Source organism: Triticum urartu, chromosome 1 (assembly GCF_003073215.2).
Source record: "Triticum urartu cultivar G1812 chromosome 1, Tu2.1, whole genome shotgun sequence".
NCBI lineage: Eukaryota > Viridiplantae > Streptophyta > Magnoliopsida > Poales > Poaceae > Triticum > Triticum urartu.
Genome location: NC_053022.1, coordinates 404,153,269 through 404,176,203, shown reverse-complemented (window position 1 = coordinate 404,176,203; position 22,935 = coordinate 404,153,269).

The following is a 22,935-nucleotide window of genomic DNA, read 5'->3' as shown; positions in this document are numbered from 1 at the left end:
CAGAGGGGAGGGGGCGTGCGGCCCACCTTGGCTGCCCCTCTCTCTCTCCACTAGGGCCCATAAGGCCCATTACTTCTCCCGGGGGGTTCCGGTAACCCTCCGGCACTCCGGTTTTCTCCGAAATCACCTGGAACACTTCCGGTGTCCGAATATAGCTGTCCAATATATCAATCTTTATGTCTCGACTATTTCGAGACTCCTCGTCATGTTCGTGATCACATCCGGGACTCCGAACAAACTTCGGTACATCAAAATATATAAACTCATAATGAAACTGTCATCGTAACGTTAAGCATGCGGACCCTACGGGTTCGAGAACAATGTAGACATGACCGAGACATGTCTCCGGTCAATAACCAATAGCGGAACCTGGATGCTCATATTGGCTCCCACATATTCTACGAAGATCTTTTATCGGTCAGACCGCATAACAACATACTTTGTTCCCTTTGTCATCGGTATGTTACTTGCCCGAGATTCGATCGTCGGTATCTCAATACCTAGTTCAATCTCGTTACTGGCAAGTCTCTTTACTCGTTTTGTAATACATCATCTCGCAACTAACTCATTAGTTGCAATGCTTGCAAGGCTTATGTGATGTGCGTTACCGAGAGGGCCCAAAGATACCTCTCCGACAATCGGAGTGACAAATCCTAATCTCGAAATACGCCAACCCAACATGTACCTTTGGAGACACCTATAGAGCTCCTTTATAATCACCCAGTTACGTTGTGACGTTTGGTAGCACACAAAGTGTTCCTCTGGCAAACGGGAGTTGCATAATCTCATAGTCATAGGAACATGTATAAGTCATGAAGAAAGCAATAACAACATACTAAACAATCGGGTGCTAAGCCAATGGAATGGGTCATGTCAATCACATCATTCTCCTAATGATGTGATCCCGTTAATCAAATGACAACACATGTCTATGGTTAGGAAACATAACCATCTTCGATTAACGAGCTAGTCAAGTAGAGGCACACTAGTGACGTTTAGTTTGTCTATGTATTCACACAAGTATTATGTTTCCGGATAATACAATTCTAGCATGAATAATAAACTTTTATCATGATATAAGGAAATAAATAATAACTTTATTATTGCCTCTAGGGCATATTTCCTTCAGTCTCCCACTTGCACTAGAGTCAATAATCTAGATTACACAGTAATGATTCTAACACCCATGGAGCTTTGGTGCTGATCATGTTTTGCTCGTGGAAGAGGCTTAGTCAACGGGTCTGCTACATTCAGATCTGTATGTATCTTGCAAATCTCTATGTCTCCCACCTGGACTAGATCCCGGATGGAATTGAAGCGTCTTTTGATGTGTTTGGTTCTCTTGTGAAATCTGGATTCCTTTGCCAAGGCAATTGCACCAGTGTTGTCACAAAAGATTTTCATTGGACCCGATGCACTAGGTATGACACCTAGATCGGATATGAACTCGTTCATCCAGACTCCTTCGTTTGCTGCTTCCGAAGCAGCTATGTACTCCGCTTCACATGTAGATCCTGCCACAACGCTTTGTTTAGAACTACACCAACTGACAGCTCCACCGTTTAATGTAAACACGTATCCGGTTTGCGATTTAGAATCGTCCGAATCAGTGTCAAAGCTTGCATCAATGTAACCATTTATGATGAGCTCTTTGTCACCTCCATATACGAGAAACATATCCTTAGTCCTTTTCAGGTATTTCAGGATGTTCTTGACCGCTGTCCAGTGATCCACTCCTGGATTACTTTGGTACCTCCCTGCTAGACTTATAGCAAGCCATACATCAGGTCTGGTACACAGCATTGCATACATGATAGAGCCTATGGCTGAAGCATAGGGAACATCTTTCATTTTCTCTCTATCTTCTGCAGTGGTCGGGCATTGAGTCTTACTCAATTTCACACCTTGTAGCACAGGCAAGAATCCTTTCTTTGCTTGATCCATTTTGTACTTCTTCAAAATTTTGTCAAGGTATATGCTTTGTGAAAGTCCAATTAAGCGTCTTGATCTATCTCTATAGATCTTAGTGCCCAATATGTAAGCAGCTTCACCGAGGTCTTTCATTGAAAAACTCTTATTCAAGTATCCCTTTATGCTATCCAGAAATTCTATATCATTTCCGATTAGTAATATGTCATCTACATATAATATCAGAAATGCTACAGAGCTCCCACTCACTTTCTTGTCAATACAGGCTTCTCCAAAAGTCTATACAAAACCAAATGCTTTGATCACACTATCAAAGCGTTTATTCCAACTCTAAGAGGCTTGCACCAGTCCATAAATGGATCGCTGGAGTTTGCACACTTTGTTAGCTCCCTTTGGATCGACAAAACCTTCCAGCTGCATCATATACAACTCTTCTTCCAGAAATCCATTCAGGAATGCAGTTTTTACATCCATCTGCCAAATTTCATAATCATAAAATGCGGCAATTGCTAACATGATTCAGACAGACTTAAGCATCGCTACGGGTGAGAAGGTCTCATCGTAGTCAATCCCTTGAACTTGTCGAAAACCTTTTGCGACAAGTCGAGCTTTGTAGACAGTAACATTACCGTCAGCGTCAGTCTTCTTCTTGAAGATCCATTTATTCTCAATTTCTTGCCGATCTTTGGGCAAGTCAACCAAAGTCCACACTTTGTTCTCATACATGGATCCCATCTCAGATTTCATGGCTTCAAGCCATTTTGCGGAATCTGGGCTCACCATCGCTTCTCCATAGTTCGTAGGTTCATCATGATCTAGTAGCATGACTTCCAGAACAGGATTACCGTACCACTCTGGTGCGGATCTTACTCTGGTTGATCTACGAGGTTCAGTAGTATCTTGTTCTGAAGTTTCATGATCATCATCATTAGCTTCCTCACTAATTGGTGTAGGTGTCACAGAAACCAGTTTCTGTGATGTACTACTTTCCAATAAGGGAGCAGGTACAGTTACCTCATCAAGTTCTACTCTCCTCCCAATCACTTCTTTCGAGAGAAACTCCTTCTCTAGAAAGTTTCCGAATTTAGCAACAAAAGTCTTGCCTTCGGATCTGTGATAGAAGGTGTATCCAATAGTTTCCTTTGGATATCCTATGAAGACACATTTCTCCGATTTGGGTTCGAGCTTATCAGGTTGAAGCTTTTTCACATAAGCATCGCAGCCCCAAACTTTCAGAAATGACAACTTTGGTTTCTTGCCAAACCACAGTTCATAAGGCATCGTCTCAACGGATTTTGATGGTGCCCTATTTAACGTGAATGCGGCCGTCTCTAAAGCATAACCCCAAAATGATAGCGGTAAATCAGTAAGAGACATCATAGATTGCACCATATCTAGTAAAGTACGATTACGACGTTCGGACACACCATTACGCTGTGGTGTTCCGGGTGGCGTGAGTTGCGAAACTATTCCGCATTGTTTCAAATGTACACCAAACTCGTAACTCAAATATTCTCCTCCACGATCAGATCATAGGAATTCTATTTTCTTGTTACGATGATTTTCAACTTCACTCTGAAATTCTTTGAACTTTTCAAATGTTTCAGACTTATGTTTCATTAAGTAGATATACCCATATCTGCTTAAGTCATCTGTGAAGGTGAGAAAATAACGATATCCGCCACGAGCCTCAACATTCATCGGACCACATACATCTGTATGTATGATTTCTAACAAATCTGTTGCTGTCTCCATAGTACCGGAGAACGGTGTTTTGGTCATCTTGCCCATAAGACACGGTTCACAAGTACCAAGTGATTCATAATCAAGTGGTTCCAAAAGTCAATTAGTATGGAGTTTCTTCATGCGCTTTACACCGATATGACCTAAACGGCAGTGCCACAAATAAGTTGCACTATCATTATCAACTCTGCATCTTTTGGCTTCAACATTATGAATATGTGTGTCACTACTATCGAGATTTAATAAGAATAGACCACTCTTCAAGGGTGCATGACCATAAAAGATATTACTCATATAAATAGAACAACCATTATTCTCTGATTTAAATGAATAACCGTCTCGCATCAAACAAGATCCAGATATAATGTTCATGCTTAACGCTGGCACCAAATAACAATTATTTAGGTCTAATACTAACCCCGAAGGTAGATGTAGAGGTAGCGTGCCGACCGCGATCACGTCGACTTTGGAACCATTTCCCACGCGCATCGTCACCTCGTCCTTAGCCAATCTTCGCTTAATTCGTAGTCCCTGTTTCGAGTTGCAAATATTAGAAATAGAACCAGTATCAAATACCCAGGTGCTACTGCGAGCATTAGTAAGGTACACATAAATAACATGTATATCATATATACCTTTGTTCACCTTGCCATCCTTCTTATCCGCCAAATAGTTGGGGTAGTTCCGCTTCCAGTGACCAGTCTGCTTGCAGTAGAAGCACTCAGTTTCAGGCTTAGGTCCAGATTTGGGTTTCTTCTCCTGAGCAGCAACTTGCTTGCTGTTCTTTTTGAAGTTCCCCTTCTTCTTCCCTTTGCCCTTTTTCTTGAAACTAGTGGTCTTGTTGACCATCAACACTTGATGCTCCTTCTTGATTTCTACCTCCGCAGCTTTCAGCATTGCGAAGAGCTCAGGAATTGTCTTATTCATCCCTTGCATATTATAGTTCATCATGAAGCTCTTGTAGCTAGGTGGAAGTGATTGGAGAATTCTGTCAATGACGCAATCATCTGGAAGATTAACTCCCAATTGAATCAAGTGATTATTATACCCAGACATTTTGAGTATATGCTCACTGACAGAACTGTTCTCCTCCATCTTGCAGCTATAGAACTTGTTGGAGACTTCATATCTCTCAGTCCGGGCATCTGTTTGAAATATTAACTTCAACTCTTGGAACATCTCATATGCTCCATGACGTTCAAAACGTCGTTGAAGTCCCGATTCTAAGCCGTAAAGCATGGCACACTGAACTATCGACTAGTCATCAGCTTTGCTCTCCCAGACATTCATAACATCTGGTGTTGCTCTAGCAGCAGGCCTGGCACCCAGCGGTGCTTCCAGGACGTAATTCTTCTGTGCAATAATGAGGATAATCCTCAAGTTACGGATCCAGTCCGTGTAATTGCTACCATCATCATTCAACTTTGCTTTCTCAAGGAACGCATTAAAATTCAATGGAACAACAGCACGGGCCATCTATCTACAATCAAACATAAACAAGCAAGATACTATGAGGTACTAAGTTCATGATAAATTTAAGTTAAATTAATCATATTACTAAAGAACTCCCACTTAGATAGACATCCTTCTAATCCTCTAAGTGATCACGTGATCCAAATCAACTAAACCATGTCCGATCATCACGTGAGATGGAGTAGTTTCATTGGTGAACATCACTATGTTGATCATATCTACTATATGATTCACGCTCGACCTTTCGGTCTCCGTGTTCCGAGGCCATATCTGTATATGCTTGGCTTGTCAAGTATAACCTGAGTATTACGCGTGTGCAACTATTTTGCACCCGCTGTATTTGAACGTAGAGCCTATCACACCCGATCATCACGTGGTGTCTCAGCACGAAGAACTTTCGCAACGGTGCATACTCAGGGAGAACACTTCTTGATAATTAGTGAGAGATCATCTTAAAATGCTACCGTCAATCAAAGCAAGATAATATGCATAAAAGATAAACATGACATGCAATCAATATAAGTGATATGATATGGCCATCATCATCTTGTGCTTGTGATCTCCATCTTCGAAGCACCATCATGATCACCATCGTCACCGGCGCGACACCTTGATCACCATCGTAGCATCGTTGTCGTCTCGCCAATCTTATGCTTCCACGACTATCGCTACCGCTTAGTGATAAAGTGAAGCATTACAGCGCAATTGCATTGCATACAATAAAGCGACAACCATATGGCTCCTGCCAGTTGCCGATAACTCGGTTACAAAACATGATCATCTCATACAATAAAATTTAGCATCATGTCTTGACTATATCACAACATGCCCTGCAAAAACAAGTTAGACGTCCTCTACTTTGTTGTTGCAAGTTTTACGTGGCTGCTACGGGCTTAAGCAAGAACCAATCTTACCTACGCATCAAAACCACAACGATAGTTTGTCAAGTTGGTGCTGTTTTTAACCTTCGCAAGGACCGGGCGTAGCCACACTTGGTTCAACTAAAGTTGGAGAAACTGACACCCGCCAGCCACCTGTGTGCAAAGCACGTCGGTAGAACCAGTCTCGCGTAAGCATACGCGTAATGTCGGTCCGGGCCGCTTCATCCAACAATACCGCAGAACCAAAGTATGACATGCTGGTAAGCAGTATGACTTATATCGCCCACAACTCACTTGTGTTCTACTCGTGCATATAACATCAACACATAAAACCTAGGCTCGGATGCCACTGTTGGGGAACGTAGTAATTTCAAAAAAAAATTCCTATGCACACGCAAGATCATGGTGATGCATAGCAACGAGAGGGGAGAGTGTTGTCTACGTACCCTCATAGACCAACAGCGGAAGCATTATGACAACGCGGTTGATGTAGTCGTACGTCTTCAGGGCCCAACCGATCAAGCACCAAAACTACGGCACCTCCAAGTTTTAGCACATGTTCAGCTCGATGATGATCCCCGGACTCCGATCCAGCAAAGTGTCGGGGATGAGTTCCGTCAGCACGACGGCGTGGTGACGATCTTGATGTTCTACCATCGCAGGGCTTCGCCTAAGCACCGCTACAACATTATCGAGGAGTATGTTGGAAGGGGGCATCACACACGGCTAAGAAAACGATCACGGGGATCAACTTGTGTGTCTAGAGGTGCCCCCTTGCCCCCGTATATAAAGGAGCAAGGGGGGAGGCCGGCCGGCCCTAGGGCGCGCCAAGGAGGAGGAGTCCTCCTCCTAGTAGGAGTAGGACTCCCCTCTTTCCTACTCCTACTAGGAGGGGGAAAGGAAGGGGGAGAGGGAGAAGGAAAGGGGGGCGCCGCCCCCCTCTCCTAGTCCAATTTGGACCAGAGGGGAGGGGGAGCGCGGCCCACCCTGGCTGCCCCTCTCTCTCTCCACTAGGGCCCATAAGGCCCATTACTTCTCCCGGGGGGTTCCGGTAACCCTCCGGCACTCCGGTTTTCTCCGAAATCACCCGGAACACATCCGGTGTCCGAATATAGCCGTCCAATATATCAATCTTTATGTCTCGACTATTTTGAGACTCCTCGTCATGTCCGTGATCACATCTGGGACTCCAAACAAAATTCGGTACATCAAAATATATAAACTCATAATGAAACTGTCATCGTAACGTTAAGCGTGCGGACCCTACGAGTTCGAGAACAATGTAGACATGACCGAGACATGTCTCTGGTCAATAACCAATAGCGGAACCTGGATGCTCATATTGGCTCCCACATATTCTACGAAGATCTTTTATCGGTCAGACCGTATAACAACATACTTTGTTCCCTTTGTCATCGCTATGTTACTTGCCCGAGATTCGATCATTGGTATCTCAATACCTAGTTCAATCTCGTTACCGGCAAGTCTCTTTACTCATTTCATAATACATCATCTTGCAACTAACTCATTAGTTGCAATGCTTGCAAGGCTTATGTGATGTGCATTACCGAGAGGGCCCAAAGATACCTCTCCGACAATCGGAGTGACAAATCCTAATCTCGAAATACGCCAACCCAACATGTACCTTTGGAGACACCTGTAGAGCTCCTTTATAATCACCCAGTTACGTTGTGACGTTTGGTAGCACACAAAGTGTTCCTCTGGCAAACAGGAGTTGCATAATCTCATAGTCATAGGAACATGTATAAGTCATGAAGAAAGCAATAGCAACATACTAAACGATCGGGTGCTAAGCTAATGGAATGGGTCATGTCAATCACATCATTCACCTAATGATGTGATCCCGTTAATCAAATGACAACACATGTCTATGGTTAGGAAACATAACCATCTTCGATTACGAGCTAGTCAAGTAGAGGCACACTAGTGATGTTTAGTTTGTCTATGTATTCACACAAGTATTATGTTTCCGGATAATACAATTCTAGCATGAATAATAAACTTTTATCATGATATAAGGAAATAAATAATAACTTTATTATTGCCTCTAGGGCATATTTCCTTTAGTAAATCAGTAAGAGACATCATAGATCTCACCATATCTAATAAAGTACGGTTACGATGTTCGGACACGGCATTATGCTGTGATGTTCCAGGTGGCGTGAGTTGTGAAACTATTCCACGTTGTTTTAAATGAAGGCCAAACTCGTAACTCAAATATTCGCCTCCGCGATCAGATCGTAGAAACTTTATTTTCTTGTTACGATGATTCTCCACTTCACTCTGAAATTCTTTGAACTTTTCAAATGTTTTAGACTTGTGTTTCATCAAGTAGATATACCCATATCTGCTCAAATCATCCGTGAAGGTCAGAAAATAATCATACCCGCCGCGAGCCTCAACACTCATCGGACCGCATACATCGATATGTATTATTTCCAATAAGTCATTAGTTCGCTCCATTGTTCCCGAGAATGGAGTTTTAGTCATCTTGCCCATGAGGCATGGTTCACAAGTATCAGATGATTCATAATCAAGTGATTCCAAAAGTCCATCTGCATGGAGTTTCTTCATGCGTTTTACACCAATATGACCTAAATGGTAGTGCCACAAATATGTTGCACTATCATTATCAACTTTGCATCTTTTGGCATCAATATTATGAATATGTGTATCACCACAATCGAGATTCAATAAAAATAGACCACTCTTCAAGGGTTCATGACCATAAAAGATATTACTCATATAAATAGAACAACCATTATTCTCTGATTTAAATGAATAATTGTCTCACATCTAACAAGATCCAGATATAATGTTCATGCTCAACGCTGGCACCAAATAACAATTATTCAGGTCTAAAACTAACCCTGAAGGTAGATGTAAGGTAGCGTGCCGACGGTGATCACATCGACCTTGGAACCATTCCCGACGCGCATCGTCACCTCGTCATTAGCCAATCTTCTTTAATCCGTATCCCCTGTTTCGAGTTACAAATATGAGCAACGAAACCAGTATCAAATACCTAGGTGCTACTACGAGCATTAGTAAGGTACACATCAATAACATGTATATCAAATATACCTTTGTTCACTTTGCCATCCTTCTTATCCGCCAAATACTTGGGGCAATTCCGCTTCCAGTCACCAGTCCCTTTGCAGTAGAAGCACTCAGTTTCAGGCTTGGGTCCAGACTTGGGCTTCTTGAAGTTCCCCTTCTTTCCCTTTCCCTTTTTCTTGCTTCTTGATTTCTACCTCCGCAGCTTTGAGCATAGAGAAGAGCACGGGAATTGTCTTATCCATCCCTTGCATATTATAGTTCATCACGAAGCCTTTGTAGCTTGGTGGCGGTGATTGACGAACTCTGTCAATAACACTATCATCTGGAAGATTAACTCCCAGCCGAGTCAAGTGGTTATGATACCCAGACATTTTGAGTATGTGTTCACTGACAGAACTATTCCCCTCCATTTTGCATCTATAGAACTTGTCGGAGACTTCATATCTCTCAACTCGGGAATTTGCTTGAAATATTAACTTCAACTCCTGGAACATCTCAAATGGTCCATGACGTTCAAAATGTCTTTGAAGTCCCGATTCTAAGCCGTAAAGCATGGCACACTGAACTATCGAGTAATCATCAGATCGAGCTTGCCAGACGTTCATAACATCAGCATCTGCTCCTGCAGCAGGCCTTTCACCTAGTGGTGCGTCAAGGACATAATTCTTCTGTGCAGCAATGAGGATAATCCTCAAGTGACAGACCCAGTCTGTGTAGTTGCTACCATCATCTTTCAATTTAGCTTTCTCTAGGAACACATTATAGTTCAAGGGAACGGTAGCACGGGCCATTGATCTACAACATAGATATGCAAAAACTATCAGGACTAAGTTCATGATAAATTAAGTTCAATTAAACATATTACTTAAGAACTCCCACTTAGATTGACACCCCTCAAGTCATCTAAATGATACGTGATCCAAATCAACTAAACCATGTCCGATCATCACGTGAGATGGAGTAGTCTTCAATGGTGAACATCTCTATGTTGATCATATCTACTATATGATTCACGTTCGACCTTTTGGTCTCCAGTGTTCTGAGGCCATGTTTGTACATGCTAGGCTCGTCAAGTTTAACCTGAGTATTCCGCATGTGCAAAACCGTCTTGCACCCGTTGTATGTGAACGTAGAGCCTATCACACCCGATCATCACGTGGTGTCTCAGCACGACGAACTGTCGCGATGATGCATACTCAGGGATAACACATATACCTTGAAATTTTAGTTAAGGGATCATCTTATAATGCTACTGCCGTACTAAGCAAAATAAGATGCATAAAAGATAAACATCACATGCAATCAAAATATGTGACATGATATGGCCATCATCATCTTGTGCCTTTGATCTCCATCTCCAAAGCACCGTCATGATCTCCATCGCCACTGGCTTGACACCTTGATCTCCATCGTAGCATCGTGGTCTTCTCGCCAACTATTGCTTCTACAACTATTGCTAACGCATAGTGACAAAGTAAAGCAATTACATGGCGTTTGCATCTCATATAATAAAGAGACAACCACAAGGCTCCTGCCGGTTGCCGGTAACTTCTACAAAACATGATCATCTCATACAATAACGTATATCACATCATGTCTTGTCCATATCACATCACAACATGCCCTGCAAAAACAAGTTAGACGTCCTCTACTTTGTTGTTGTAAGTTTTACGTGGCTGTTATGGGCTTCTAGAAAGAACCGTTCTTACCTACGCATCAAAACCACAACGGTGATTTATTAAGTTTGTTGTTTTAACCATCAACAAGGATAGGCTCCAGTCAAATTTGATTCAACTAAAGTTGGAGAAACAGACACCCGCCATCCACTGATACGTCTCCAACGTATCTATAATTTTTGATTGCTCCATGCTATATTATCTACTGTTTTAGACATTATTGGGCTTTATTTTCCACTTTTATATTATTTTTGGGACTAACCTATTAACCGAAGGCCCAGCCCAGAATTGCTGTTTTTTTGCCTGCTTTAGGGTTTCGAAGAAAAGGAATATCAAACGGAGTCCAAACGGAATGAAACCTTCGGAAACGTGATTTTCTCATCAGATAAGATCCAGGAGACTTGGACCCTCCGTCGAGAAAGCCACGAGGTGCTCACGAGGGTAGGGGCGCCCCCCTGCCTCGTGGGCCCCTCGAATCTCCACCGGTGTACTTCTTCCTCCTATATATATCCACGTACCCCCAAACGACCTGGGACGGAGCCAAAAACCTAATTCCACCGCCGCAACTTTCTGTATCCACGAGATCCCATCTTGGGGCCTATTTTGGAGCTCTGCTGGAGGGGGCATCGATCACGGAGGGCTTCTACATCATCATCCAAGCCCCTCCGATGGAGTGTGGGTAGTTTACTTCAGACCTACGGGTCCATAGCTAGTAGCTAGATGGCTTCTTCTCTCTTTTTGGATCTTAATACAATGTTCTCCCCCTCTCTCGTGGAGATCTATTCGATGTAATCTTCTTTTTGCGGTGTGTTTGTTGAGACCGATGAATTGTGGGTTTATGATCCAATCTATCTATGAATAATATTTGAATCTTCTCTGAATTCTTTTATGTATGATTGGTTATCTTTGCAAGTCTCTTCGAATTATCAGTTTGGTTTGGCCTACTAGATTGGTTGTTCTTGCCATGGGAGAAGTGCTTAGCTTTGGGTTCAATCTTGCGGTGTCCTTTCCCAGTGACAGAAGGGGCAGCAAGGCACGTATTGTATTGTTGCCATCGAGGATAAAAATATGGGGTTTTTATCATATTGCATGAAACTATCCCTCTACATCATGTCATCTTGCTTAAGGCATTACTCTGTTTTAACTTAATACTCTAGATGCATGCTGGATAGCGGTCGATGAGTGGAGTAATAGTAGTAGATGCAGAATCATTTCGGTCTACTTGTCTCGGATGTGATGCCTATATACATGATCATACCTAGATATTCTCATAACTATGCTCAATTCTGTCAATTGCTCAACAGTAATTTGTTCACCCACCGTAGAATACTTATGCTATTGAGAGAAGCCACTAGTGAAACCTATGGCCCCCGGGTCTCTTTCTCATCATATCAATCTCCATCACTTTATTATTGCTTTGCTTTTACTTTGCTTTTAGTTTATTTACTTTGTATCTCTATACCAAAAATACCAAAAATATTATTTATCATCTCTATCAGATCTCACTTTCGTAAGTGACCATGAAGGGATTGACAACCCCTAAGCGCGTTGGTTGCGTTGAGCTATTGTTTTTGTGTAGGTACGAGCGACTCGAGCGTATCCTCCTACTGGATTGATACCTTGGTTCTCAAAAACTGAGGGAAATACTTACGCTACTTTGCTGCATCATCCCTTCATCTTCGGGGAAATCCAACGCAGTGCTCAAGAGGTAGCAAGAAGAATTTCTGGAGCCGTTGCCAGGGAGTCTGCGCAAAAGTCAACATACCAAGTACCCATCACAATCCCTATCTCCCGCATTACATTATTTGCCATTTGCCTCTTGTTTTCCTCTCCCCCCAATTCACCTTGCCATTTTATTCGCCCTCTGTCGGTGTCAAAACCGGCGGATCTCGGGTAGGGGGTCCCGAACTATGCGTCTAAGGCGGATCGTAACAGGAGGCAGGGGACACGATGTTTACCCAGGTTCGGGCCCTCTTGATGGAGGTAATACCCTATGTCCTGCTTGATTGTTCTTGATAATATGAGTAGTACAAGAGTTGATCTACCACAAGATCGAAGAGGCTAAACCCTAGAAGCTAGAATATGGTATGATTGTTGTTGTTCCTACGGACTAAACCCTCCCGTTTATATAGACACCGGAGGGGGCTAGGGTTACATAGAGTCGGTTACAAGGAAGGAGATCTACATATCCGTATTGCCAAGCCTGCCTTCCACGCCAAGGAGAGTCCTATACGGACACGGGACGAAGTCTTCAATCTTGTATCTTCATAGTCCAACAGTCCGGCCAAAGGATATAATCCGGTTGTCCAGATACCCCCTAATCCTGGACTCCCTCAGTAGCCCCTGAACCAGGCTTCAATGACGATGAGTCCGGCGTGTAGATTGTCTTCGGCATTGCAAGGCGGTTTCCTCCTCCGGATACTTCATAGAAGATTTTGAACACGAGGATCGTGTCCGGCTCTACAAAACAAGTTCCACATACCACTGTAGAGAGAATAATATTTCCATAAATCTAATCTGCTGACGTACCCCGTAGTGTGACACCACACCACAAACAGGTCTTTATTCGAATCGTTTTTCATAACCAATCTCAGCGTGTTTCGTGAGGCGGTTTCCTTGGCACGTCTTGTCGAAGCAGAGATCGTGTCCCCTTTATTACGTGATTCTCATCAATACGGACGTGGGTAACCGAACCATGCCTATGGGTAGGACTCCTAGATCTTAGGCAAGTCCCAAACGGCCACGAGGAGGACGCTTGATATTCACCCTCTTTATAAAGGGGACAAGGCTTTTTCCTCTCGATCTTAATCGAATCCGCCTCACGCCTCGAGTTCCAACACCCAAAGCTTAGGTTTAGGCACTTCGGACCTTCAACTATGTCCGAATCCAACCTTCAAGGTCGGTGGATGCCTTCCTCTGTCACGGAGGAGGACATCAAGAAGTTGAGAGAGGCCAGATATCTGACCGTAGAAATTTCGCATCGGCTGCCTGCCCGAGGGCAGGTCGTCCCTACTCTCGAACCCAACGAGAGCGTCATGTTCGTCTCCCACTTCCTCTGAGGACTAGGCCTCGCTCTGGATCCCTTTGTTAGGGGTCTTATGTTCTATTATGGGCTAGATTTTCATGATCTGGCCCCGGATTCCCTTCTTCACATCTCGAATTTATTGTCGTATGTGAGGCCTTCCTCCGCATTACCCCTCACTTCGGCCTGTGGCTCAAGACCTTCGAGGTAAATCCGAAGATGATCGAGGGGCGGCATGCAGCGTGCAGAGGCGCTTCAATAAGCAAAATCGCTGATGCTCCATGGCCTGAGGGTTGCTTCCCAGAGGTGTCCGGATTGTGGCAGCGGGAGTGGTTTTACATCACAGCTCCCCGAAGTGCCAAGTGGGTAGCTGCCCCCACCTTTCGCTCAGGCCCCCCACCACAACTGATGTCATAGATCAGCAGGGGGCTGAGCTGGGGTCCAGCCAAGGACGTGCCAATACTGCAAATCCGTATCTGAGGTCTCTTTGAGAGAGATTTCAGTCTCGTTATGGTAGTGCAAGTTATGCTAGTTCGTCAAGTCCAGCCTTGCAAACGCCGGCCCCTTCGCATGTGGGAATTCAACCCGGAAGGACCGCGAGCTATTCAACATTTCCTTGGCATGACGCACGAAGAGATGTACAAATTGTTCTTCGGACCACAAATAATGTGTCCGGACATCACCGAGGATGCAGGTCTGAGCTGCAATCGCCCGGATACCCAAGTAAGTAGCCCCGCATCCGATCACACTGTCCGTTTATTTATAGCAACATTGCCCTAAAAATCCGCTCTTTTTCCAGGATTGGATAGAGAAGGCAAAGTTGATCAGGTGTCCGGCCCCCCTCCCTGAGACCTCACCAAATCCCGTGCTAACCAGGATGCTGGAGATCGCGCCTTATCAAGCGCCCTCAGGAGAGGATAAAGGGGGGAACAAGGAGGCTAGCGCCTCCGCGAAGGAGGTTAGCCGGGGAGGAGGAACTGAAACTTCCTCTCCCCAGGGAAGGAAGAGAACCGCCTCTGAGGACCCGGAGACAATGGTCTCCAAACGGGGGAAGAAATCTCCGCCGGAGGGTCCTGCCCTGGGGGATACCCTGGCCGCACTACGCCCTCAAGGGGACCAGCCCTCCACCGAGCTGTAAGTAAAAGGGTATTTAATAATGAAAATATCTTGCTTTACCTCTGAGGAAAATAACGGGGGCATTTATCTTGTAGTTCGGATCTAAGTCCTTCTCAGCAGAGCTCATCTTTAGGGGATCTTCTTCCAGAGATGATGGAGAGCGAAACGCCTCCCCCTGCCATACCGCCTCATGAGGCGGGCGACCCCGAGGTGTCGTCGCGGAGGGTTTCTCCTAATCCGGCAAGGCCAGAAGGTAATCCTATGGCCACCCGAAGTCCTCAGTATCCGGCTCTTGAAGAGGGCAATCGAAAGAGTCCGGCACCATCTGGTGTACGGTCGAACGTATTGAGGGATCTGCTAGAGCAAGTGGCTATCTCAGAAGAGCACCGCACGTTGATGGGTACGCTGATTGAAAGGATTTCGTCTGCCGAAAGCGGGTTGCATGAAGCCTTTATGAGTCTACTGACGGGTTTTGAGGTATGTGAAATGATGTACATTTTTGATAGTACCGCACATTTTTAGATGTGCCCTGTGTAGATAGTAGCCCCTGAGACTCTGGTTGTCGTCGAAAACAGCGGCAAATGGAGGATCATAGTCCCAGGTAATAACCAGACCGCCTTTATGCGCAGGTGGTTGAAGCTCCGGTGGCTAGCCGGACTGATGGGTTTGCCGAACTAAAGCGGCAGCTGGATGCGGCAGATGCCGACATCGTGCTTGTCAACAAGCGGCTTGACGAGGCACGGGGTAGGTGATTTTTCTGGTGATTGTCACATAATAAGAGCAGCATGATGCCAGTATCTTTAATATGTTGTGACTGCAGATGGAGCTGCCACCGTGGAGACCCTTCGGGCGGAGCTTGCCCGAGCCAAGGAGCAAGCAAGGAGTAGCAATGCAGCCGCTTTAAAGGCGGCCAAAGAGTTAAGGGCCGAACAGGCCGCGCATTGCGAGAGCAAAGAAAAATATTCAAGATGGTTGTAGAGTTAAAAGATGCTGCTGACCATTACCAGCTTCTTGAAGAAGAAAACCGGGCGAAAGCGACGGACCTGGAAAAGGCCCGGGTGGCTGCCAAAGAAGCCCGCTCCAAAATTAGAGCGACGAAAGAGGAGCTGCATCAAGCTGCAGATATTGTATCTGGGAAGCCCTTCTTGTCGCGGACTAAGTTCGGGGATCCGAAGTATGCGCCTCTGGACCGGCTATGGAGTTCTGCGGATGAGTACATGGATTTGGCTGCAAGTGCTGCTGATGTGCCGAGTACTTCAAGGATCAGAAAGGTCCGGAAGTGGAGAAGCTGTTCTGGTCACAGTTTTCATGCTCCAGTCCGTCCGCTGTTGCTGAATGAGCGATTGACCGGTTGGGCCGAGCTCCATAGATTATCCGGACTTGCCATGAGGTCCATTGTGGATCATCTATGGCCAGGAGGGCCAAGGCCGAATAGCTAGTTTATATTAGTGCAACAATTCCTTGGTGTTGTGCCACGCATCTGTAATGCCCTCGATGCGACTATATCTCCCACATGTCGAAGCACGACTTAGAGGCATCACTGCATTGAAAGCAATGTCGCAAGTGAGGTAATCTTCACACAACCCATGTAATACATAATGGAAAGAGATACATAGTTGGCTTACAATCGCCACTTCACACAATTACATGAATAAAGCATTACATCATTCAAATACAATCAAGGTCCGACTACGGAACCAAAATAAAAGAATACTACCCCAAATGCTACACAGATCCCCGATCGACCCCAACTGGGCTCCACTACTGATCAACTAGAATGAAACAACACAAAGGACAAGATCTTCATCGAGCTCCTCCTTGAGCTTGGTTGCGTCATCTGCATGGTTCAACGACACCTGCAAGCTAGTTTTGGAAGTATCTGTGAGTCATGGGGACTCAGCAATCTCACACCCTCGCGATCAAGACTATTTAAGCTTATAGGAAGGGTAAAAGGTATGAGGTCGAGCTGCAGCAAGCGACTAGCATATATGGTGGCTAAACATATTCGCAAAAGAGAGCGAGAAGAGAAGGCAAAAGCACGGTCGAACAACTATGATAAAGAAGTCATCCTAGAACAACCTACGTCAAGCATTACTCCAACACCGTGTTCACTTCCCGGACTCCGCCGAGAAGAGACCATCACGGTTACACACGCGGTTGATGTATTTTAATTAAGATCAACTTCAGGTTTTCTACAACCGGACATTAAAAAATTCCCATCTGCCCATAACCACAGGCACGGCTTTCTAAAGTTCAAACCCTGCAGGCGTCTCCCAACTTAGCCCATCACAAGCTCTCATGGTCAACGAAGGATATTCCTTCTCCCAAGACAATCCGATCAGACTCGGCATCCCGGTTACAAGACATTTCGACAATGGTAAAACAAGACCAGCAAAGCCACCCAGATGTGCCGACAAATCTCAATAGGAGCTTCACATATCTCATTCTCAGGGCACACCGGATGAGCAAGACGTCGGGTGGGCCAGCCCAGAGTTGCCCCTGGTAGCTCCGGACATCGCTCAGTTGGACAAACACTTAGAGAAGCACTGGCCCGGGGGGTTGAAATAAAGATGACCCTTGAGTCTGCAGAACCCAAGGGAAAGAAAAGGCTAGGTGGCGAATGGTAAAACCAATGTTGGGCATTGCTGGAGGAGTTTTATTCAAGGCAAACTGTCAAGGGGTTCCCATTATAACCCAACCATGTAAGGGACGCAAAATCCGGGAACATAACACCGATATGACGGAAACTAGGGCGGGAAGAGTGGAACAAAACACCAGGCATAAGGCCGAGCCTTCCACCCTTTACCAAGTATATAGATGCATTAATTAAATAAGAGATATTGTGATATCCCAACAAAATATCCATGTTCCAAACATGGAACAAGCTCCAATCTTCACCTGTAACTAATAACGCTATAAGAGGGGCTGAGCAAAGCGGTAACATAGCCAAACAACGGTTTGCTAGGACAAGGTGGGTTAGAGGCTTGGTTCAACAATATGGGAGGCATGATAAGCAAGTGGTAGGTATCGTAGCATAGGCATAGCAAAAGAGCGAGCAACTAGCAAGCAAAGATAAAAGTGATTTCGAGGGTATGGTCATCTTGCCTGAAATCCCGCAAGGAAGAAGAACGAGACCATGAAGAAGACAAACGGACATAGACGAACGGGTCCTCACAAACGCAACGTAATCGGAACCAACCCGAAGAAGCAACAGCGGAAAGAAGCACACAACATAGTAAACGACCAACACATGAACATGGCATGATATGCGGGATACGGTATGTGATGCATATGCATGATTTGAAAAGGAATGATTGAACCTGGCCTCAACTTTGAAATCCAAGAGTGACACTGGAAAGAGTAGTTGATTTCGGTTGAAATCGATATAAAGATCACCGGAATCGGATGCACGGTTTGGAAATGGCAAGCGAAACAAATATGGCACCGGTCTGCGATAATCAGCAAGTAGCCATCTAAATGAATCCAGATAAATATTCTGTAGCACTCAAATATGGCAACAAAATACATGGCAGGGATCCACTCAAGAATCTTAACAAAAGATTAACACTGAGCTACGGCTAAATCATCCATTAACAGGTTCAAACAAGCATGGCAAAAGTGCAAAAGATAACAGGTTTCAAACTTAGTGAAATAACATGTCAGGAATTTATCATCAGGAAGCAATCTTTAGAGCATGAAAACTACATGCTACAGGAACATATCATGGCAAAGCAAGGCATGGCATGAAGCTACTCTAAGTATATAACAAAAGTCCCTTAGTGACCATGAGCCAAAAGGGATCAGATAATACAATTGCAAGCATGTGAACATGGCAAAAACATAAACAGATTCAGACTTGGTGAAAAACTGGAGCATGGCAAAACAGATAATGAGTAGGCATTTTTGCGAGCTCGATGCACTCACTACAAAGCATGGCATGACAATCTAAGCATACACCCATCAAGAAGACATGGCATAGAAGCTAGACATGGAAAGAACAACAACATAGCATGCACGGATCAACAACAACATCCTTGGCAAAATCGCTAAACGGGGGGCGTCGAGCGGCGATGGGCGGCGTCGGCGACGAGCGCTGCCGCGGCAGGGGGCGGCGCGGCTCGCCGGTGACGGGCGGCGGGCGGAGGCGCGGGGGCGCGCGGTCGGGCGGCGGCGATGCGGATCCGGGCCCGGGCGGGCCTGCCGTGGGCCCCACGGGCCGGCGGCGCAAGGACGGCGGCGGAGGATAGGTGGCGCTCCCCGATTTGCTGCGGGGCGGTGGCGGACATGTCCATCGGTCGTGGGGAAGTGTCCGGCGGCGCGAGGAAAAAATTAGGGTTTCATCTCCGCGGAAATTTGGGGGAGGCCACATATTTATAGGCAGAGGGAGCTAGGAGAGTCCAAATGGGGTGTGGTTTTCGGCCACGCGATCGTGATCAAATGACCGAGATGATGGAGGAGGTTTAGGTGGGTTTTGGGCCAAATTGGAGGGGTGTTGGGCTGCAACACACACGAGGCCTTTTTGGTCCCTCGGTTAACCGTTGGAGTATCAAACGAAGTCCAAATGGCACGAAACTTGACAGGCGGTCTACCGATAGTAAACCAAGGCCGCATGACAAGTCTCAGTCCAATCCAAAAACGTTTAACACCCGCACATGAAAAGAGGTACAATGGGACACCGGGTGATATAGGAGCGCCAGATTGCAAAACGGACAACGGGGAAAATGCTCGGATGCATGAGACGAACATGTATGCAAATGAAATGCACATGATGACATGATATGGAATGCATGACACGCAAACAATGACAAGGCAACACGGCAAATAACTAGAGGACACCTGGCACATCGGTCTCGGGGCGTTACAACACTCCACCACTACGAGAGGATCTCGTCCCGAGATCTAGAATGGCACCGGAGGGAAAAACGGAAGAGAAAGAGAAGAGGTAAAGCTAAGTTGCTCCTTTGACAAACGAGTGAAACCAAAGAACCTTGAAAAGGTTAAGCCATCTCGAGAAAAGAATACAATGGAGATGAACAAAGTTGAAAGCACTCCGTTAGGAAAGAGGAACAAGGAAGAACAAATTCGGACAGCACTCCAGTTGAAAAGTGATATGAAACTTGATAAGATGGAGAGAACTTGAGCAGAGGACAAAACACTCCGGTTAAATGGATAAACCAAGAAAAGAACACGATCCTGACAAAACAAGAAGATGGGTTGAAGAGAGCAACATCACAACGCATCCGGAAGGAAGAAATAGTAGATAATTGAAATAAAATAATGGGGAAGAAAATGCCAAGTTGTGCCACAATTGAGCTTCAAAAGGCATCCTTAGGAGAATGGTCGAACGGAGTTGTTGGAATACCAACAACAGAAGGACAAGCTTGAAGTGGGCTTATAGAAGGCATCTCAACATTATGAGGTGACAACATGCCACTCACGGAAAAGATTTGATTGGATTTATGAGACAAGGGGACGAGAAACTATTTCACTAGGAGGATAAATGAAGAACTTGGGTCATTTATGAGCACCATAATAGCAACAATCCTTAGGGAAAGCTTTAGGTGAAATATAACCCAAGATAACTCCACTGACGAGATCGATGGATTGCAAAGGATCTCATGAACGATTTGAAAATGATGGGATTAAAATATGTCATTCCAAACAACTTGTGAATCATGAAGCATGAAGGGAAATTGTCAAGAATGACGTAACACCACCTCAACAGATAGATAGAAAGAGTTGCATTTCGGAATGCAAGGTCAAGAATACTTGGACTCCTCTGAAAAGAATCTTGATGAACACTTCGAGAAGGAATTAAATCCTTGATGAACCATCTTGAAGAACCTTCATGAAGAACTCCGGTAACAAAAGAAATGATCAAATGGAAGGAAACAGAGGTCGAAAACACAAGGTGAATCCTTGCAATGATTTGATGGATCTTTGGAATGATATAATTGAAATAACTTTGAGCTCCGGAAAAGAAAGATGGACAACTTGAATCGAGAATTTGATGAACCTCCGGAATAAGGAATTAATCACTTGGGTGAAACAAGAGTAAGAATTATGTTATGCGTATCCTTCACCAATTAAATTGATGACAAACAATGGATTTGGCATACTACTTACTCTCTTAGAAAGGATTAAGATAGATATTGTGCAAACTTGAAGAGACCTTCAATGATCCACCGGTAGGATTGGAAAGAACGAATGAATTGATATGATAACGAATGACGAGAACACTTGCACGAACCACCGTAAGAATTAAAATGACCGAAGGAAAGATAAAGGAACACCGGGAAGAATTATGAAATGAACGAGGATACTTGAGAGAATTTAGATACACGTGAACGAAGGGATCACGAACTGATTAGAGATCACTTGAACGATGCACCGGTAAGATTTTTGGAGAACGAGAGCTGAAAGCTGAATATGAATGATCCCGAAATGTTGGCCTTCGGAGAATCAAACTGAAAAGAATCTTGAATTGCTCCGGATAGGAGAAAAGAATTCTCACAATCGAAAACAATTATGAGAGGATGGTATCAAGCTTGAACTACGCATCTCTGAGAGAATGGTTAAGATTTTGAGGAAAAACTCTTGTTTGGTCTTCAAAATCCGAGAAATGACGGTGAGAAACACCACCATGAATTGTTGAGGCACTCCGGAATAAAGAAGAATATAAAAGTTGAATCAACAATGAAATGAATTTAAAAGATCTTGGAGAAAGACATTTGACTGATGATAACACATTCTTACGTCAAACTTGAAAAAGAATTTGATAAGCTCTGGGAAAATAGAAGAGTCAGGTAAGATCCTGGGAAAATACCTGTGGGTTAGGGCCCACTCAAAAGAAACACCATAGAACGATTTAAAAGAGAGAAGGCACCGGCTGAATTAAATGTCCAGAATGAGATAACAACCTCGAAAGAGCTTGAAAGGATTACGAAAGCAGAGTGGAAACATGAATCTTTGAGATATCTTGAGCACTCCGGAACAATAGAATAACGAGCGTGGAATGACTGAATATAAGGTGCACCGGCATGAGAAGGCATTTGAAATACGGAAAAGAATATGATGAACACCGAAAGCTTGAATTGGATCCACCGGAGAAGAAAACGAGTGGAGTGACGAACTAGAAGCTCCGTTAGAATCTTCATGAGAATCACTCGATAAAAACATTGACGGAAAGAACGAAGAAACTTCACATCCATAAAATGGATACTTGATTAAGACATCTGAGTCCTTGAGGGAAAAGGGTGGGCGGGCAGGAAAAACAAAGGCAGCTTGGGACGGATGAAGCAAACACCGTTGAGAAGAACTGATAATTGATCTCACGAATGTATGAATGATCGGATCCACTTGAATTGAAGCACACCGGTTGAAAAGGATTGACATGACAATCTCGATGATCATGAAAGATTAGTATTCACATAGAAATATGAGAACACCGCTTAGGAAAGGTATGGAATCAACATTTGACTTCGAAGCAACTCGAATACCACAACTCAAAACAAAACAAAGGATAGGCTTGCAGAATAAGCCAGAACAAACATATGATAGAGATTTCGTCCAAAGTTTTCGTGGTGGGGCCTACACGGGCTCGATCGTACAGCACCATCATGTACAAGGTAGTGCACATGACATACGAAATGTCCCCGAGTCGGCATAGCTAAGGACTCTTTAAGACACAACGAGACCACTATAAAACCAACCGTGGATAGGCGGACCACTAGATGTCGAACCCCAATTTCATATCATACATCTGTCGGAAAGATATCCTAAGAGCTACTTGAATTCCCACTTATAAACTCCCGAAATTTTCCGGTTATGCAATCAGGTGTTGGGGATACAGGGGAAGCATAGTATCTCACCCAAAACTAACAAATCCTACATCCAGCTGTATCCATCCTTCAACACATAACCAAGAAACCTTCAGAAATCGTTTACCTCAACCTTCGAAAAGCATCCGTTATACGAGTTATGGCAATACTCCCGAACTCCCGCCCCAGTACTG